The sequence below is a fragment of the Camelus ferus genome, unplaced genomic scaffold, assembly GCF_009834535.1.
Source record: "Camelus ferus isolate YT-003-E unplaced genomic scaffold, BCGSAC_Cfer_1.0 contig385, whole genome shotgun sequence".
Classification (NCBI taxonomy): domain Eukaryota; kingdom Metazoa; phylum Chordata; class Mammalia; order Artiodactyla; family Camelidae; genus Camelus; species Camelus ferus.
The window spans coordinates 742,091-760,922 of record NW_022589126.1 but is presented as its reverse complement, the minus strand read 5'-3'; the positions used below and the strand labels follow the sequence as shown (position 1 = coordinate 760,922).

Below are 18,832 nucleotides of genomic sequence, written 5' to 3'. Positions count from 1 at the left end.
ATGGAGCCCGTGGGGTGAGAGGTCACCGCAGAGCAGGTGGCTTTCAGGGGCAGGAGGGCGGTTCCCATTTGAACCTGTGCTTTAGTGAGTGCTTCCTTTTCCCAAATCCCTTGTGCAGAAGTCTACAGACTATAATGCAAGCCAGGAAATGGATCCCAGCGCAGATTGTTCTGGAAGGCGCCAATAAAGATCCTGTCCCAGTCCCAGGAGTTAAACGCTGTACAGACATGGTGCCACGGAGTCTGGGAAGATCCAGCCCATTTGATTAGTCCGATCGAGGATGTCACCTGCCCGAATTCAGAGGGCTCCCGTGTGTCGCCGTAAACGGTAAACAGTAAACGGGGACTGGCAGCCCAGCTTTATTGTCAAAATGGGAAGCAGGGAGCCCACGGCTGCTTCTCCCAGAACAAACTTGCAGATTCGTTCTCTAGCGCAAAAGCGGGTGTGCACCTTTCCTCTGGGCTCCCGCTAAGCGCTGTGCTCGCTCTGCTCCTGAAGCCTTGATCGTGTCTTCAGGAGTGGTTTTGGACGGATTTTCCTGCTTGGGCCTCGTGTTTACTGGTGGCCATGGCTGCTCCAGGGCTGGGGCAGGCACGGCTCCCTCCTCGGCGGTGCCCGGCGCTGCTGGGATGCTGCTGGGTGGCCCGTTGGCGGCCGTCACCTGTTAGTGACACGTGGCCTCCCTCTTCTGGAACCGGTCACATCCACGCGTGACAGGAACAGCTGAGAAGCCGTCGTCTGGTGTGTCCAGGCCCACGTGGCTGAAGGAGCAGGAGGAGGACGGTACCTGAAGTCCACCCACCTGCCGGAGCTCCTGCAGCCCCTTGGTGAGCTGTGTGTCCCACCCCAAACCCCGCCTCTCTGAGCCCACCTGCGCACCTGTAAATGCGAGCCACCAAGTCTGGCTTCAAGACACAACTTCCCAGAATGAATTAAACTCCACGTGCAAGTGTGTGCTTTGTGCGTCACCCAGCGCGTTACCCTCGGCCTCTTTGTAACCCGGCAGCTCCGGTTATCCGAAGCCAGGACCTTCGAGTGACCATTCAGCAGATGCCTTCCCGGCTCTCTGCTTTGGTATCACAACAGTGCAGTGTGTTCAGGGGCCCTGCTCCGGCCTTCACAGCCGCCCACCTGGGCTGCTTGCACCGGGCGGCAGGGCATCGCAGCCGGGCCACATCTCCGCGGGGGTGACCGGCATGGCGTCGCGCACGCTCACGCTGCCTGGCCTCTGGCTGCCTGGCTGCTGGATGCCTGGCGTCCTCACGTCCTTGGTGCACAGAAGAGCTGGTCTGCCACCGAAACGAGGGCCGCAGAGACCTCCCCCTGTCCCAGAGGCTCCTTCTGGTCACCAGTCCAGGCTCAGCCAGGCAGCCACCTGGGAAGCGAGGGTGTGGGAGGCCAGGGGAGGGTCTGGAAGGACACAGGGTGGCCTCGGGTTCCAGCACGCCCCGCGACGGCCCCACTCCTACCCGCAGACTTTGTGTTCAGTGGGTCTGCTCCTTGGCATCCTGGTACATTAGCTACTTTCTTCCTGTTCAATTTGCCCAAAACCTTTTTTTTTTTTTTTTTGAAACAATTTCAATTAGTTTTTATTGTGATACAGTTTGAATAGCTCACAGTTCACAAATTGGATGCAGTTTTTAGTGCACTCATGAAATCATGTAACCATCCCCTCTGATTCCGGAACATTTCCACCAGCGGCCCCGAGCCCCACGTCCGTCAGCTGCCTTCCCATCTCTGTTAACGTTCCTTCGTTATTCTTCATTTCTGTTCCTCAGACTGCATTGTCTCATGTGAACTGTCTTCGTTGTCAGTGACGCGTTTCCCGTGGCAGGCCCAGGTCTGCCTTTGAGACCCCGAGTGATGCTCCATTCCGTGTTTTGTGCTGTACGAGTCAGAACTTCTGCGGGTTCTTTCCAATAATCCGTCTCTTTCCTGATCATCTCGGTCATGTTTCCCGTTGGCTGTTAAATGTGGTTTCCTCTGCTTCTTCAAACACGTCTATAACCAGCAAGTTCAAGGAAGTCCGTACACTGAGTCCAGCAGCTGGGCTTCCTCAGGGCCGGTGTTTGTTGACTGCATTTTTTTTCCTGTGTATGTGCCGCCTTTTAGCGTTTCTTTGCATTTTTCATACATATGTGTATATTTTGGAAAACTGAACACTTTCCACAGGACAACATGGTAGCCTTTGAAATCAGACCGCTTTATCACCAGGCTTGCTGTCGGTCTTATTACAGTTTACTGTTGTTCCTGCTGTTTTGTTTACTAACTTTCCTGAGTTAATTCTACGTGATGGGTTTTCTTTGTCATGCAGTGGTCGCTGGAGCCTCTGCCCAGTTACCTTTACCGATGATCCTGCTTGGACAGAGACCTCCTTAAATGGCGGGGGAGAGCCACGCCCTGACCGAGACCCCCTGCTTGCCCAGAGCCCCGTGGCCGGACCCCTCTCAGCTCTGTCCTCGGCACCCCCCCGGCCCTGCGTGTGCACCTGCCTTCTTAACTCCCTGGGAGCAGGCTCAGGCTTGGAAATCAGCCAGCTCAGTCTCATCCCCGGTTCCTGCCCCACCTGTTAGCCGAGCCTCAGGCCGGTGCCATGATTGTTTTCTCACAAACGCCCGCAGGGGAAAGGCTGGTCACAAAGAGTAGGCTCTGAGCCAGGTCAAATGCAGATACGCCTTGGCTGGAGGTTTCCAGGGAGCCCCCAGGCAGGCCAAATACTTCATGAAATGAAATACAGCCCTTCACGGGGCTTCGGGGAGTTCCAAACCTCTCTTTTCCCCCGTGGCTGCTAAGCTGTTTACTTCCATAACTGCCGTGTTTGTGAGTCTGTCGCTTTTAAATGTTCTCACTGAGCTTGGGGCGGGGGGCAGGGGACATGTTAAAATGCTGAGATTCATACAGTCTTCTTGAATATACACTCCACGGGTTCCTGCCAGCGATGAGGGATTTTCAAAGTCCTGAAAAATCTGAATTTGACTTTTTTTCAGTTTTCTTGTCACTTCAGATGGAGGAGCAAACTCTTGGAGGCCCTTCTCTGCTGCTCCAGAATTGCTTGCAAAATTGTTCTGATGCTTCCAGGGAGAGTCCAGCCCAAGACGCCACAGGTTAGTACGAATATTTAAGCGACTGATTGGCCCCAGACAGCTATTTCCAGAAAGCTGCAATTCCCCTAGCACAGCCCTCCCAACACAAAGCAGGAGCTTTGAATAAACTTCAGCTTTTATATATATGCAGTCAGGGGTCACTTCAGGGAATCTGTTTCTGCTTTTATGCATGAGAAGTCTATGCCACTTGTGTGTGTTCTCACATACGGCAAACTGCAGAAGACCCATGCTGCTGTCCGACTGTTAGACCAGCTTCTCCTCGCAGAGGAAACGGTGATAACCCTGCAACACTGTGTTCATTTTCACAGCATTCATCACGAAATGTAGTTATGTTAGTGGCACCCCGCCAACATATTGCATTTGAAATTCAAAAGTGGCTGAATATCGGCATCTCCGTGTGGTTCAACATGCTCGTGTGTACTCACTGCTTGTTTACCCACTACGTTTTGTGCAGCGCTTCAGCTTCTCCCTCAGCTCTGTGTGCACGGAGTGTGACAGGTTCTGACTAGTTACAATCAGTCCTGAAAGAAAGAATGAATCTACACCACGTTAGAAGTTAAGCAGAAACAAAGCTGGAGAAGAGAGAACAGGGCGAAAATCGGAAAGCCTCTCTGCACCGCATTAAAGAGTTTATCGTTTATTCTTATCTGGCGGTGACTTTGTTTCGTGCTTTACTTTGGGAGTTAAACACTTGTAAACTTGATAATGAGTTTTTTTTTTTAATTGTAGGAAAATGAAAGGGGAAAGGGGAAAAGTCAGCCGTGTAAATCCCTTTTCAGGCAAAATAGAAGTAAGTGGACCAAAAACCCAGCCACAAGAGACCGAGAGCAAGGAAAACGGGAACAGAGGGTTTAGGAGGGTGCTCCGACGCGGCCAGATGGCACGGAGGGCGGCTGGGTCATCGCTGAAAGCAGGCCATCAGTTGAGCAATCGCTGGCCATCTGGAGAAGGCAGGTCGGCGCAGCAGTGCGGCCGATCCTGGGAGGGGCGTCTGGGCAGATGACTCTCGGGGACGCGTGTGAGCCAGGAGCCCCTTGGGTCTTGGGCTAATAAGAAACAGAACAGAGCACGGTAAACAGGAGGGAGCCTGTGGGTTCTTATTTTTCTAGAACATGACAGTCATAATATCCTGTGATAAGCCTCCTGGTTCAGCGGCTCCCCCCCGTCATGGGATTGTTTATGGCAGTGGTTCTTCTCCGTCTCTCCTTCTCTTTCTTCCCTCGAAGAAGGCTCACTTCAGAATTTCATAGAAACGGCGGAACCGCATCGCCCCCAAGTGTGCACATCCACGGACACCCACAGACCGCGGGGCGAAGACTGCGGGAACGGGACGGCGGACCGGTGTCGTCATCGCTGACGGCCGCTGTGGTGCTGGGAGCCCCTCCTCGGTCCGTGTGTCTGTGGCTGGTGGGGGGACACGGCACTAAAGGAAGCCCTTTGTTTTCAGGTCCACTCAGGTGGAAGTCGTGCCTAGAGCAGTGTTAATATTTTCAGCCTTGTATCTTTCAACCTTCTTTATGTTGCCTCTTTACCTGCTTCTCCGTGCAACTTCGATCTCTGGACTCCGAGATCCAATGTGAGTATTTATCTGATCACAATGCTTCCCGTTCGCTATTATGTTTTCTCAGCTCTCATTGTAATTTCAACGTCTTTCCCATAAACCCCTGCCTATGACAACTCTTTTTTTAATTTAAATTTCTTCTTGATAACTCAGCTGAAAGTATATTAAATGGTTTCTAAAACAGTGTCTCTGCTGTCACTCTCATTTTGTAGATTTCCACGAGTTACCACTTACGATATATGTGGGATTGCCTAACGATTTCATTCAACATCGAGGATTTATTTATTTAGAATGGATGTATCCAAGATTAGAAAGTGTTTATACATAGATAATCTGGATTAGGATAAGTCTAAATGGGCTCCCATAAATACACCCTCAACAATTCAAATTGTAAAAAAAACCCTAAAATAAACAACTTTCAAAAATGTTACTTTCTGACAGTACTGAAGCAATAGCTGATTGAAGAAAGATAAAGGCAACTTTTCTGGCCACTAAAAACAATATAATATTACTGAAACTAGGAGAGTTGGTAAATTTATGAGCTGTTGGGAGCATTATAGCAGCACAAACTTTCTGGAAAATATTAAGAGCTTGCATTTGTGGCTAACCCTTTATATTTGTGGTAAATCCATGTACCAGCCACTGGGCTGCATTAATCCTTTTCAACAAAGTTAATTTCCTCCATAATTAACTTATCCTGTGGTAATTCCATAAAAGCAAAAATGTCTGAACATACTTAATATAGTGTTACTTACATAAGTGGAAAACATAGTTTAGTCACACAAGGCTGTGAAAATTTAGTAAATCAGAGGAATATGTTATAGAAACATTGCAATCATTATGGAGACCAATGAAAATGTTTACTGTAAAAAAATGAATTGAAAATAAAAGCTACTGGTATGCTAAGTTTTAAATCCTTGAACATCTAATGGAAAAAAAAAAATGAACCCTAGCCCTTCGCTTTGGATGGTGTCGCGCAATGCAGTACACAGGTTTACAACAGCGACGCCTGCAGGACGGTCGTCCTTCATGACGCTGACCTCCACTGTGGGGCTTCCGTGGCTCCGGACATCTCCCCAGCTGCGGAGGGCTGCGTTTCCTGTTCTGTGTGTGGCGGGGCCGAGTGTGGTCTTGAACTGTTTTGAGGAGCTGTCGGTTGTAGATACGAAACTGAGTATTTCTGCACAAGGGGAGAGGGGGAGCCTGGCGAGATGGCCCATGGCAGTGCCCTCTCCTCTCTGCCTCTCTGGGTGGACATAATGTCCCTTGTCTCCACTAAGCCTGCAGTGGGATCCGGGCTTCGGTGGGATCTTTCTGTCCCGCATCTTCTCACACCTAGAAAAGCGCTGAAACCATCAACAGAGCCACCTGCTCCTTGTAACTGGCAGCCACCTTCCACGGAGAGGAGTGCTGGTTGCACAGGCGCCTCTGCCGAAACCACATGCACACCGGCCTCTGTCCCGACCTCCAGTGGGGCCGTCCCTCAGAGGCATCAGAGAGGCCGTCTCCTGCACGGACCGTCCTCGGCAAGCCCCAAATAACACTGAACTCACAGCCCTCACAGTTTTTTTGGGGGGGGGCAACAAAATGTATGAAAGAAAGTGCAATGGATAGAAATAATTAACAACGGAAACCTTAAAAGGCCGTGACTTCGCAGAGCAAAGTACAGCCACGTAGACACAGGACGTGAGAAGCGCCAGCTCCAGCCCCGGGGAGGTTACGGCGCACTGCAGCGGTGTGCAGCAGGCAGGGCTCTAGGTGCCGGGACGGGAAGATGCAGGCTTCAGTGACTCGCTCAGGGCAGTGGAGTTCTAGCCCACAAACAAGCACACAAGGCCGACCACAGTCCACGGGGAAACCGCACAGCCTGGGGCCAAGCCGAGAGGACACGGAGGGAGCGTGACTCAGAGCAGGACGCTGTGCCGCACCCCCCCCCCCCACAACCCCGGCCTCTCGTTTATGGAAAAGCTGACGACGTCTCCAGGCTCCCTGAGTCACAGAAGGGCAGCTCAAGTGGCTGATCATGAGGACAAGCCTTAATGGCAGGTCTGCACGCACGGGGGGCGGCAGTGCCTCTGACCGCCTATCGGGAGGATTAACTGAGATTATTCTCTGTTTCCCTTGGAGGCTTTCGGGGCTGAGCAGGATCTTGGGAGATGGTTTGGGGGATGCTGGGTGCACCAGATTGCTGGCATCTGATTAAAGGCAACTTTCCTTCTTGCTACCACGGCTGTCGCCCCCAGGGTCATTCCCCTGCCCCTCCCTCAAATAGAAACCAGTTACTCTGATCTAAGTCTCAGGAGGCGGCTGCAGAGAAGAAGCAAGATCTGGTTAGAACCAGCGGAGCCCAAGATGGTGGGGGAGCTGACGTCCCGTGGACCTCGAGCCTCGTTATCTGCTCACTGTAACGTGTCAGCTGCTAAGGGGCATGCCCCCCAGCGCCGTGACAGCTAACGGTTGCCGTGACAACAACCAGAAAGGCCCACCTGCAAGGCTGGAGGAAAGGGCGGTCGGCCCCAGCATGCCCAGAGCAAGGACTTGACGGCAGGAGCCACCAGGAAAGTCCACGCGGCCCGACCGGGGCCAGCGCCGCCTCCACCGGCCACCTCGGCTGGCCATCAGTTTGTCCCTCTGCTCCGCTGCGAGTTCCCTCACCGCTGGTGGCGAGGACCCACGCTTTGGTGGGCTTCCTAACATAGGGGTCTCACCGTCCGCTAACAAACATACCAAATTTCTTCTTCCTGCTTCCCGCTGCTCTTCCCCCCCCCTTCCTTTCTTCTTTCCTTTCCCTTTCATTCTCTGACCATCTTTTCTTTCAGGTGGCTGATTCGTTTAGCCGCTTCATTTTAAATGCTGGGGAACAGAATCACCGTCACGTTCAAGTCTGCATCACCCACAGGCACTCTCAGGTGTCCACAGATAATTGTGTACTTGAATTAATTCTTTTTTAACTTGAAAAAGGAAATCCAGACGCAAATGACTATGCCCACACTGAAAGTGCCAGAATCTGGGTGTGTCGCCCCTCAACCCGATGCGTCTCAAATGTCAAGGACGAAGTCGCGAGAACTCACTGCACCCTACCTCCCTCTCTCTGTGGGAGAGGCCTCTCAAGTCTACTCGACCTTCCAAGCTCATGTTGTCAAACTGTCAGACTTGGGAGAGAAAGAACAAAAAAGATGAAGACGTTCCTGAGCTGTCTCTCCCGAGATGTTTGTCCGACTTTCTTTTCATCCACGACGTCAGTGTAAGTTGAACCCTCTCCCTCCCAGGGTTTAGTGTTTTTATGAGGTATTTGCTAACACTTTCTGCCTTTCTTATCACAAAAAAAGACTCTGCTCAGGAAGACACCGACGCGGGCCCACAGGGAGACACGGACCCCTCCATCGTATCCGGCTTGCAATGTGAGTGCCTTCAGCACCGCCCTGCGTCCCACTGCACAGACACCTTCTTCTCCTGGGCCGACTCATCACAGTTTCAGTGGGAAAATGAACGAGTGTCCGGAGAGAGTCAGGAATAACACCCTGTCCACTTAACCTGCATTCGTGTTTTACTTGATGATTTTTTTTTTCTCTTGCATGCTTAAAAACAAAAACAAAAAAACTGACAGCAGAATTCACTCTGGCCCCGAGTCCCGGTGCCAAGTCTTTGTCTGAGAGTTCGAGAAGCCAGCGTCGCTGGCTCCCGTCTATGAAAGTCAGACCCCAGCATGTGTGTGCAAGCTGGGCTGGTCCAGCCTGGGCTCCCCCAGTGCCCAGCTCTGGTGGGAAGCCGCCTGTGAGCTGGTGTGGCCACAGGCTGGAATCGGTCAGCCGGCAGGGCTGAGCTCAAAGCTGAACCCACCGGGCCCTGAGCTGGAGCTGCCGTTGAAGAGGCCCTCGGGGTGGGCTGGGGGCTCCTGGAGTTGGTTCTCAGGAGCTGCAGTGTCCTCCTGGTGGGCAGAGCTGGGGATGCAGCAGGCGTGGAGAGCGGACTGTCCTCTTGAAAACAGAGCACAACTGTGAGTTTGAGTTTTATGCAGGGCCTTACTGAGAACCACAGCTCAGGAGCCAGCCTCCCAGACAGCCCTGAGGCTGCTCCGGAGAGATGGGAGGCGGCCAGAGTGCGTGCAATCTTGGCGAAGGCTACGTGCAGTCGAGCACACATCTCTGCAGAGGGTCGCTGCTCGTCACAACAGACAGGTGCCTCAGTTAACCGTTTAAGTGCTTTTCCAAAGTGGGAGATGACACTAGGACCCAGGTTCATAAAATTCCTGCTCTGCCAGTTTTCCCGGGACGCAGAGGGCCTCGCTCCGGTCTTGGCCGTGGACGTCTCCAGGGCACGCTGCAGGTCGGTCACTGCCGGGTGCTGGCTTGACTCCGGTAGAGCTGGGGGTGGGCCCCAGCCTCTGTTTCACAGGTCTTGGAAGAAGAAAACTGACTCACTGGAAACCTAATTGCTCTCCCTGCCTTTCTCCCCACAGGCTCCCAAGACCACCCCTCCCTTCAGCTCAGAAGAGGAACGAGGCAGATCCGCGGACTTGGCTCCGGAGCTGGTGCGATCCGCGTGTCCTCGGGGCCGCGACTCCATTTCACCTTCTTTTTGTGCTACTCAGGGAGAGCGAGGGACGCTCCAAGGTGACTTGGTGTCTGTCTGTCTGTCTGTCTGTTTCAGGTGGATTTTCTTGTTCTGGTGTCATTAATGGTCTCTTTTAAAGTCTACGCAGATTTGAAATATACTCGAATTGAGATTTACTTTATTTTAAAAGCATGTTCATCTACATAGTGACTACTTCTCAACATTCACAAGCAGTTCAAGTCATCTGATCAAGGATTGAGTGTTTGACAAATTCGCCAACCAGTGAATCTGGAAATTACGATTTGGACGGAGTCGAATGCAGGTGGGAAAAGGCCACAGGACACGCACTCCTGGCTTGACCTTCACCCACCCACCCTGTGGTGGAGCCTGGCTCGTAACCGGAAGTGCTGAGTGCGGTGATGACAGAAGGAATGAATGAGAGGTCAGAATTAAAACCCATTTATTCTCAGACGATGTTAAAATAGTTCTCTATTTATCATTGGAAGTGGTCATTTTTACATGGGTTTTATTGCAAAAGCACAACAACTTTTATTAAATTATTCTTCACTAAACTAGAATGGGCCGTGATCAGTCAGCGTAGATGATTCCAATGAGGAATTTCAAGAAACAATGCTACTTCTGAGTATTTTTTAGAAGAATCATAAAAAACAACTTTTAAATTTAAATAAATCAAATAATTCACTATGCTTTGATGTCAGCGGCCCACAAAATAATTCTTAGAATTCAAACAATTACAGGATGCGTTCTGAAATAATACAAAGTAATTATGAGTGTACTTTTCACAGTGTGCTCAAACTAATTTTTAACTTTGGAATAATAACCTATCTCGGCTATTTTGAAAATAGAAAAGGTGAGAAATAAAAAGCTACACATTTGATTAACATTTCACACTCTATTAACCACCGACAATGCAAGTTGTATCTCACACTCACTGGATTTGAACGTTTAGTAATGTTTGCACCACTCACGTCTAAAACCCTGAGCCTCAGGGAGAGAGGGGAGGATGAACCGATGCCTGAGGCTGGGACTGCGCGTGGCGTGCACCCTTCTAGGACGTCTCCACTAGGACGTCTCACTCAGCAGCTCCGGAAACAGCTCACTCCATCCTTAGGAAGTTTACCTGCCCTGGAATCCTTCCTGCACCGCATGCTTCCAAATGAATCTCTGCTGAGCGGGAGGACTTTGTTTAGCTCCTGTGCAGACTGGTTTAGTTTCCTGCGACAGACCTCAGGACGCCTGGAACAGGTTCCGTGTGTTGTGTTGAATCTTATAAAATGGCCACGTACGCAGATCGAGATGGTCGAAGGTCATCGGTCTCAGATGGTCCAGCTCGCTGCTCCGGGGTCTCTCCGCCTCCAGGCTGGGCTCTGCGGATCTTTTCATCCTTCCTGCAGGACCAGCCTTCCTCATCTTCTTCGTGGGCGAGGCCACTGGCTGCAGAACCGTGGACAGTTCTTTACCAGGAATAGGCTGATTCTATGCACGTGGATGTGGAGTTAACGTCTCTCCTGGTTAAACCAAACCAGGAGAGAACCTGGGAAAAATGTGAAAAAGACATTTATCAATCATTACAGCCACCATTTTTGGGGAACTTACAAAAACCTTCTCAATCCAGGCCCCACCTTGTTACGGCAGAGGAAACAGTCCGCAGCAGGCTGAGCAGCTTGCCCAGGGTAGCTGTAGAGCCTAGATCTGACCAGGTCTGTGCGGCCCCCCTTCTATAAAGGCCCTTTCCCCGACAAGAGCAACTCCAGAAGTCCGTGCCCAGGCGGAGCACTGCAAAATGCCAGGGTGACCGAGACCACCCTGGCAAAACCCCGTCTTCTCACTGACAGTCAGCATTTCCACTCGTGCCCTTCCAGGTTCTGCCCTTAATGAAATCATCTCCACTTTGGTACACAGGAGCGACACTGTATATGCATCTCAGCAGACGGGCCGTTCACGAGACAGGAGGGCAGGGCCGAACCATCCAGGCGTCCCAGAACACTTGGACGGTGTGGCCCGCGGTCCTGAAAGAGAACGCATTAAAATGGATATTCCTGCTCACACTGTACAGGCTAACTCCTGTCGGACGGCTTTGTTACGTCACCTGGAGCAGAAGTTCTAACTCTCTCCTCCGAATGCCCTGTTTTTGTCCTCTGAGACTGTGCGCGCCCTCATCCTCCTCTCCCACCCTCTTCGTGCTGGACAGAGTGATGCCCCCAGAGGTGCCCACGCCCCCACCCCAGCGCCTTGGAGGTGCTGCAGGATATCGCATTTAAGGTTCTGCTCCTTAACATCGGAGATTATCCTGGATTTTCTGGGTGGGCTCCCCTAATCCCACCAGCCCTAACAAGCTGAAAACTGCCTCCGGCTCCCTGGAAACTAAGGCAGAAGGAGAGGCCGGAGAGGTTTGGAACGTGAGGGCCCCACCCACCACTGCAGGCTGTGAGCCTGGAAGAAGGGGCCCAAAATGAGGAATGGAGGGGCTCCTAGAGGCTGAGAGTGGCCTCCCTCTGACAGGCTGCAGGGAAAGGGTGCTCAGCCCTGCAGCCACAAGGAACTGAATTCTGCCGACACGAAGGAGCTAAAGGCTGGAGGCAGGCCTGGAGCCCCCAGGAGGCCGTGCCACGGGGAGCGGCCTTTCCACCCCGTCCTCTCCCTCCTACCCTTGCTCTCTGCCGGGCTCGTTCTCCAGGCACGTCTGCGAAGCCTGTGAAACTGCCATTGCCACTGCATAACGCCCGTGGCTGGAAGTACCACTGTGACGGGTTCGGGGAGAGTCGCTCTGAACTCTGCTTGGCCACTACAAGGCATCACCTACGACCGCGCCGCCGTCCAGGACACCAGAGGCAGGAGCCGGGAGACTGGTGGCAAAGGACCCCCGGGCTCGTCCAGCCTGCAGACAACTGCTGCTTCCTTGTCCCCCAACACCCGTTCATGACCAGGCTGGGAGCCTGACTCCTGAGAGTTCATCCAACTGATGTGTGCGTGTGCTTAGCAAATAAATGAATAAACACTTTCTCCCCGTTTCTGGATTTGAAAAACTGAAACCTCAAGCTGCGTGTGGCCTGAAGGAGTGAGCAGATTCTCTAGCTTTGAAAAGATCAGCAGACTCCTCTGCCACCAACTGCGGTCTAGAAACAGGCTGTGATGTCTGCGTGACGTCTTGCTAAGCGCGCTTTTAAGTGGTCCCGAAGCTCCACTCCCTTCACTGGTGGATCTAAGACGGCAGAGCGTGTGTGCGGGAAAGACAGGGCTGGCCTCGGGCCTCAGTGCAAGAAAATGCACGCTCGGCAAGGTCACGAATCCAGCCTCCGTGTGCCCTTTGCCCGTTTTCCACAGACTTTCTGGATCAGGTCTCGGTGTGCTGGGGGCAGAGCCCAGCCTGGTGGCAGCAGCTCAGAGGCGGCCCCGTGGGCTCGGTGTCCTTGTGCGGAACTCAGGCCCAGGGTGCGGGGCGCCTGGCCGCCCTCCCACCCCTCACCCCGTGACTCAGGGAGGCTGCCTGCGGCAAGGTGCCGCTTGTTCCATCCCAGGCCCGTCACCGTCTCCGTGACAGCTGAGGAGTGCAGGAACCTCGTCACTTGGCCAGCGTGGCACGGAGATCCAGCGAAGCCCTTCAGCACGTCAAGCTGTGAAGCAGAACCGGCCACAGAAGAGCCCCTCGCTGTGGCTGGGAGATTAGCATCTTTACAAGATAATAAAAGCAACAAATTGCACCTGCCAGCCCTCAAAGCAGGGGCCTCATAAACCGGTTCTTGGATAAGCCGCACGGCTCTGTGTCCTGGCCCGTCGGAGGCGAAGAGAGACCCGGAATCCGGGCAGGCCCCAGACCAGCTCCAAGGCCCGGTGCTCAGCACAGAGGCCTGCCCGCGAGTGCCCCTGCGGGTCGGCTCCAGCTGCCGACCGGGGCCCTCTCTCAGGCAGTCTCAGGGGTGGGCCGCAGGCTTTTTAAAAATATTTTTTAAATTGAAGTGTGGTTGGTCACAGTGCGTCAGTTTCTGGTGCACAGCGTCCTGTGTCAGTCACACGTACACATACCTGTGTTTGCTTTCAGATTCCTTCTCCTTACAGGTTCCCGCAAGACGGCGAACGCAGTTCCCTGGGCTGTGCACATGAAACTGGGCGTTGTCTAATTTCTGGATGGTAGTTAGCATGTGCAAATGGCGGCAGCATTCTGCATCGCCCCGGCTGCTCACCCCCCGACCCCGACCCATGTGCGGTAGCCAGAGGTTCACGCCGCCCGGGCCTCAGGACGCCCGCTGCGGGAGCACAGCTGCCCGCCAACCCGCAGGGGCAGCAGCACCCCTACACTCACGACCGTGTTCCTGCGGGGGCCCCGCGTCCCCTGGGCCGCTGCAGCCAGTGTCTGAGCACGGTGGGGTCGGACACGGGGCCGTTCTGCCCGACGCAGGACCACTTCAGCTGGCACGATTTGCCAGGGGAGTCCCCGTCAGCCTTACGCCTTCTCAGAAGGTGGGTTTCAGCTGGAAGCTCTTTCTGCCCAATTCTTTCTGCCCTCTCTGCTCTCAGAGGTGTCAGACGGCACACGAGGAGAGACGTCCCATCACAGGCGTTTCCCCCCAGATCTCAAGCACGTCTCCCCCAGCTTGGTGTCTGCCTCCAGAGCGACACACCGTCCTCCAAGCTGTCGTCTCAGACGTCAGCCAATGTCCACTCGCTACGATTCCCCAAGTTCCTTTCCATTTACTTATCCATTCCTTCACAAGTAGTTCTTGCATGTGGACTCTGTTAGTGAACGGAAGGAACGTTACAGAGATGGATGTGCCCCTCACTGAAGATAATGGACACAACCGAAAAGAAAAAGGACAGGTGAACGTGACTGTCCACCGCACAGAGTGGTGCTAGGGGACAGGGAAGAGGAAAGAGACGTCTGGGACAAGCAGCGAAGGCGGGAAGCGCACGTGGGACTCCTGACTTGCAGGAACGTCAGGGAGGACCTCGAGAGGGTGGAATTTACAGGGAGATCTGCGTTTCCCGCAAGGATGAGTCTGTGTTGAGGGCGAGCAGGGGGGCTGGCACTTTATGCTAAGACTGAGCAGCCGTGATTGGATTTGCCTTCCTGCCTGAAACAACTTAAAGAAAAAATAGAAAAGAGAAGAAATAAAAAGATGTAAAGCAACAGCTTCTGAGACGTTGGACACCGGTTACCGCAGAGACAGGGGCGGCCTCCGCCGCCAGCATCTCCCGTGCAGCCTCAGGGCGCGAACCCGGGCGCAGCCTGGCAGAGCCCCGGAGCCGTGAGGCAAAGCTAGGTGGCCAGAGACGCAGGAGAGGCTAGAACTTTTGGGAGAAAGAAATGTGGATTTATCCTGCTGACAGCAAGGGGTCTCCAGGGGCCGCCCGCTTCCGCTGTGCGCGGTCCGAGCCCCCTTCCTCCTCTGCCGCTCCGCCGCCCTGCCGGCCCTCGCCGTCCTGCACCCGCCAAGCTCAGCCCTTCCCGGCTGCTCACCTCCCGCCCGCACCCCCGGCTGCCCTGTGGCCCTCCGCATTCTCCCGGACGTCTGCCCCAGAGGTCACTCCCACTCTTTCTTTGTCTTACACTTTACTAAGATTGAGAATTTAATCAAAAGTCGAGAGCTCCCCGGCGGTGGACGCTGAGCGCAGACGTCCGGCAGCACTGAGCAGCGGCCCCGCTCCGGCAGGGTGACAGCCCCCACCTCCACCACTCTGCCATGGCTTTGCTTTCTCGTATGTGCCTTGCCTGGACCCTGCGGCTGCTGGTCCAGACCCTCTTGGTGCTGAAAAGCTTGGAGGCCCTCAGGCCTTGCTGCCTGACCTTGCTGTGGGGACCCGTCCTGGGAAGAGGAACTGTGTTGGGGGGAGGGGAGCACTGACACGCAGAGATCAGGAGACCCGTGGAACACGCACCGCAAATGCTACCCTTCCTTGGGGTGTTTCTAGGCTGGGTAACGAGGAGGAAGGGCCAGGCTTTTCAAGAGATGCGGTTCTTCCAAACCCTAGGGTGCTGCCACTCCCAGCCAAAACCTTAAAAAGGTGTTTCAGGGACAGAAAGAAGGCGAGAGAGAGATGCAGTGAGGTGTATGAGGGGGTCAGGGGGTGCTCACAAGCGTGAGATACAGGACACGGTAGAAAGCAGATTTCATCATAAGAACAGCAGGAAGCCGTGGACCGTCGCAGGCGGGGGAGTGCCGTGGCTGGATCTCTCAGCGGGCTGCAGGGGGACCTGGTGGAAAAGGCGGTGAGCGCCGTGGTCCAGTGCGGAGACGACGCCCGTGTCCAGGCGCGAGCGTGCACGGGGATGTGAGCAGCGCGGAGCCTGGCCACCAGCAGAAGGGAGCGGGTCATTTGGGAATGGCACCCAGAGTTTTGCTTGCAGCACCAAGTGGCGGCTGGCACACTTAGTGGAGGCCAGTGACGAGGGAACATGGACTTAGCCAACAGCGTGGGGCCTGGGGGCCGATACGTGGCTCCAGGTTTCTGAAATACGTCGCAGAAAACCACGCGGTTGGAGTGAGAGGTGAGACTAACAAGGCAGCAAGGGGCTAGGCGATGGACCCCTCCCCCCCTTTTTTTTAAATAGCGGCGTGGTCTTTGGGAATGTTCTCCGGTGACGGCGTGGAGTTGAGATCCCAGGACAGAAAGCCACCGGGAGGGAGACGTGTGCGGAGACTGGGGTGAGCGGTCAGCGTGACTCAGCACGCCCCGCTGAGCCACTTCCCTGAACTAAAGCCTCCGTTCACCCACATCAGCATTCTTTTCGCCATCTCTCTTCATCTGGAACGCAGATTCCAAGGCGTGCTGTCAGTGAGGGGTGATCATCTCATCACCCGTCACCCAGTGTGTAGCGTCTCATCCCCTCCCTCCGCACGCCCTCCGTGGGGCGTGTGGCATCCGGCACGCTCCAAGGTGTGACTCAGCAACCTGTCAGCACAGCTCTTGACATGGAGAAGGAACTCGCTGTTGCAGGGGCAGCGCGGTGACTGGTGACTAATCACTGAAACGTTACATCTGGAGGGGGAAGGCAGAGCCCCGCTCTCCAAGGCTCCAGGTAATGAGCAACTGTGCTTGAGACACCGTGCGACGGCCTGAGGAGAAGAACATCTGGGAAGAATGAGGTTTTCCGGCTCCTTCTGAGGTTCATTTCATGGCTTTCTCACTCTCCAGTCCTGAAGGATGAGGGTGGGACCATGGGGCGTCCCTCAACACTGCCATCCGATCGAGGATGTGGGGCAGGAAACCCAGGGGCTCCCCTCCCGAAATGGCGGGCGAAGGACAGCAAAGAACGGGGAGGAGTGAAGGGAGCCCTTGGTTTTCCCCGGATCGTGAAGGACAGTCTTTCAAAAACACACGTCTAATCGCGCCCCATCTCTGCCCGAAACCCTCCAGCGACTTCCCTCTCTCCTGAGAGGGCCAGGTTCTCAGTCAACTGGCTTACATGCAAAGCTGGTCCTCCAATGAGGTCTGGGGTGAGACTGAAGCCGGGGCTGCAAAACCGCCTGGCAGGTGTTGGAACCATCTCCACAGGGCTTGGACGTTCGTGGCAGCCAACTCTCGTCGTGGCTTTGGGCGCAGGATTCCCGCACGTGAAGTTCTGCACAAGTGCCAGGAAGCAGGTCCGCTCAGCCTCATGCTGCCTTAAAACTCAGACGGCCTCTGACTGCTCGCTGCTCTTCCCAGTGGAAGTGTCAGTTCTCCCCTTCAGAGAGATCACTTGATTTTGCTAGATTTTTTTTCCCCGTGTTTGGCGGCTTTGTAAACTTTTTTACTAGCCCGCTTCTTGCTTATTTTGCACTGTTTTGTTTTAAGCATGAAAGAGTGAAGTGCTCAACAGCGTGTTTTAAACCGTAGGACCAATGCGTGTTAAGTTACAGCCCCCCAAATGTTTACCTCCCAGAGCCAGCCCAAACAAGGGAAGGCAGCTCTCCCAGATAGTTCCTCTGCAGAATGGTAGCCAAAGTCTCCTTTTCCCGAAGCCTTAATCCTACACTTAAATATTTGCCGTCCTAAATTAAGGAAGGTTATGTCTGTGGTCTTATCTGTTTTTCTTCATGCTCGTCCTAAGTGCCAAAGGGTAATTCTTCCTAGAAAAATCCATCTTCTGTGATAAGAGGCAATGTGGTTCTAATTAATGAAGCTGCTTGATGCTGGCAGACCAGAAGCATCTTATCATCCATGCTGGGGAATTCGTGCAGGGCCGCGTCTGTGCACGCCGAGCCCCGGAGCCAGAGGAAGAGCTCCTGCCAGTAACTGCTCCGCTGAACGAGCCTGCTCGCTGAGCGCCGGCCATCCGTCACGCTGGGCAGAGCGTGTCGGGCTGCAAGGAGACGCCAGGAGCTGATGAAACGCGCTGGCGGGAGCAACGACCAGCTTTGTTATAATAACTTGTGGTTCATCCCCAGTGTGCAGGGGAGAGAAGTCATTCGAGATTGCTCAACAGCCTCGGGCAAAACCCAACTGTCATCTGAACCCGGAGGCAGCAAAGAGGGCTTTTGTTTACTTCGCTTGTGCTGTTTTGAAGCTGAAAAACGGCCTCTCGCTTGGGGGACACGGGAGAGCCCTCGGCTGAGCCACGTCTCCCCTTAAATGGCCCCAACGCCTGGTACAAGCCGCCTGGCCGGTCCAGGCTGCGCGCCCTCCACTGGAACCCGGGGCGAGAGCGCCCAGTCGCGGTGGGCACGGGGGCAAATCCCTGAAGGCACAGCGTGGACGATGAGGGCGGAGATGCGGCAACCCTTCCTTAAAACCAGGATTACCTGCCTCTCAGAAAACTCCTCCGAAGCGAGAGCTGCAGATACACACTCTTAAATATTTATAAAAGGAAAGGTGTCGAATTACCGTCATTCCGCAGCTTCCCAAATTTCAGGGGTTAGCGTGTGAGCCGGATCAGCACAGGCTCCCTCGTCTTCCCCTGAATGCAGCCGGGATAAAATGTAGGCATGACATGCAGGGGATTTTTTTAATATAACGGAGCAGAGAGGTATTTGTTGTTCCAGAAAGAACTTCCTGAAAACGTTCACAGCCGGGGAGCCAACAAGATGGCGCGTCCAGCGAGAAGCATGAAGCTTCGCGACGGACGCAGGAAGCATCGCGACTCCTGGCCGAACACCCTGGAGCCCCTCTTCCTCGTGTTCTTCAGCGGCAGCTGGACATTAATATGAGTCAAAATAGGAACTCCCAGCAGCCGACCACCGAGAGCAAAGAGAACTCGAGCTACTGGTGTTTAGTCAAATACGTGGAGCCAAGTGGACTTACCTCTGAAGTGGGATAAATTCATAGGCATCGAACACTCCTTTCACGTTTGAAGGATTAAACAGTGTCCGAATTGCAGGCTGATGGACTGAGTACTAAACCCATGTGCAGACCTTCACATGAGGGGAATGCGATGGATAATAATGACATTACTTTATGATACAGTGATGGTAACCACTGTATTTACAGCTCAAGGAATCTATGGAGGTAACTGAGACTACCTTAGAAATGAAGGAAACATGGAAAGAGGCATTCGTGGATAACCCACACTGCTTCTTCCTCTGGGAGGGTTGACTCCCCAGTCTCTCCACGGCCCCACTTTATCTGTCTTTCGAAGCCCAGATGGAGCCCAGCGTCACCCGCGGACTCTCTCCTT

General features: G+C 53.9%; 2 long non-coding RNA genes across 3 annotated transcripts; one reads left to right on the top strand and one right to left on the bottom strand.

Annotated features, from left to right (window-relative positions):
- Nucleotides 1–846: 846 nt before the first annotated feature.
- On the top strand, nt 847–4,852 carry LOC116662586. 2 transcript variants are annotated; one of them, XR_004318570.1, is made up of 4 exons: nt 847–2,820; nt 2,988–3,104; nt 3,834–3,894; nt 4,331–4,852. It is a non-coding gene; the product is annotated as an uncharacterized LOC116662586 (long non-coding RNA). The 2 variants fall into 2 exon arrangements; XR_004318569.1 differs by lacking the exon at nt 847–2,820 and having other exon boundaries at nt 2,840–3,104.
- A 4,580-nt stretch (nt 4,853–9,432) lies between these two features.
- On the bottom strand, nt 9,433–18,551 carry LOC116662583. Its single transcript, XR_004318558.1, has 3 exons — nt 11,889–18,551; nt 10,863–11,249; nt 9,433–10,774 (listed from the first exon to the last, which is right to left on the bottom strand). It is a non-coding gene; the product is annotated as an uncharacterized LOC116662583 (long non-coding RNA).
- Nucleotides 18,552–18,832: the final 281 nt, after the last annotated feature.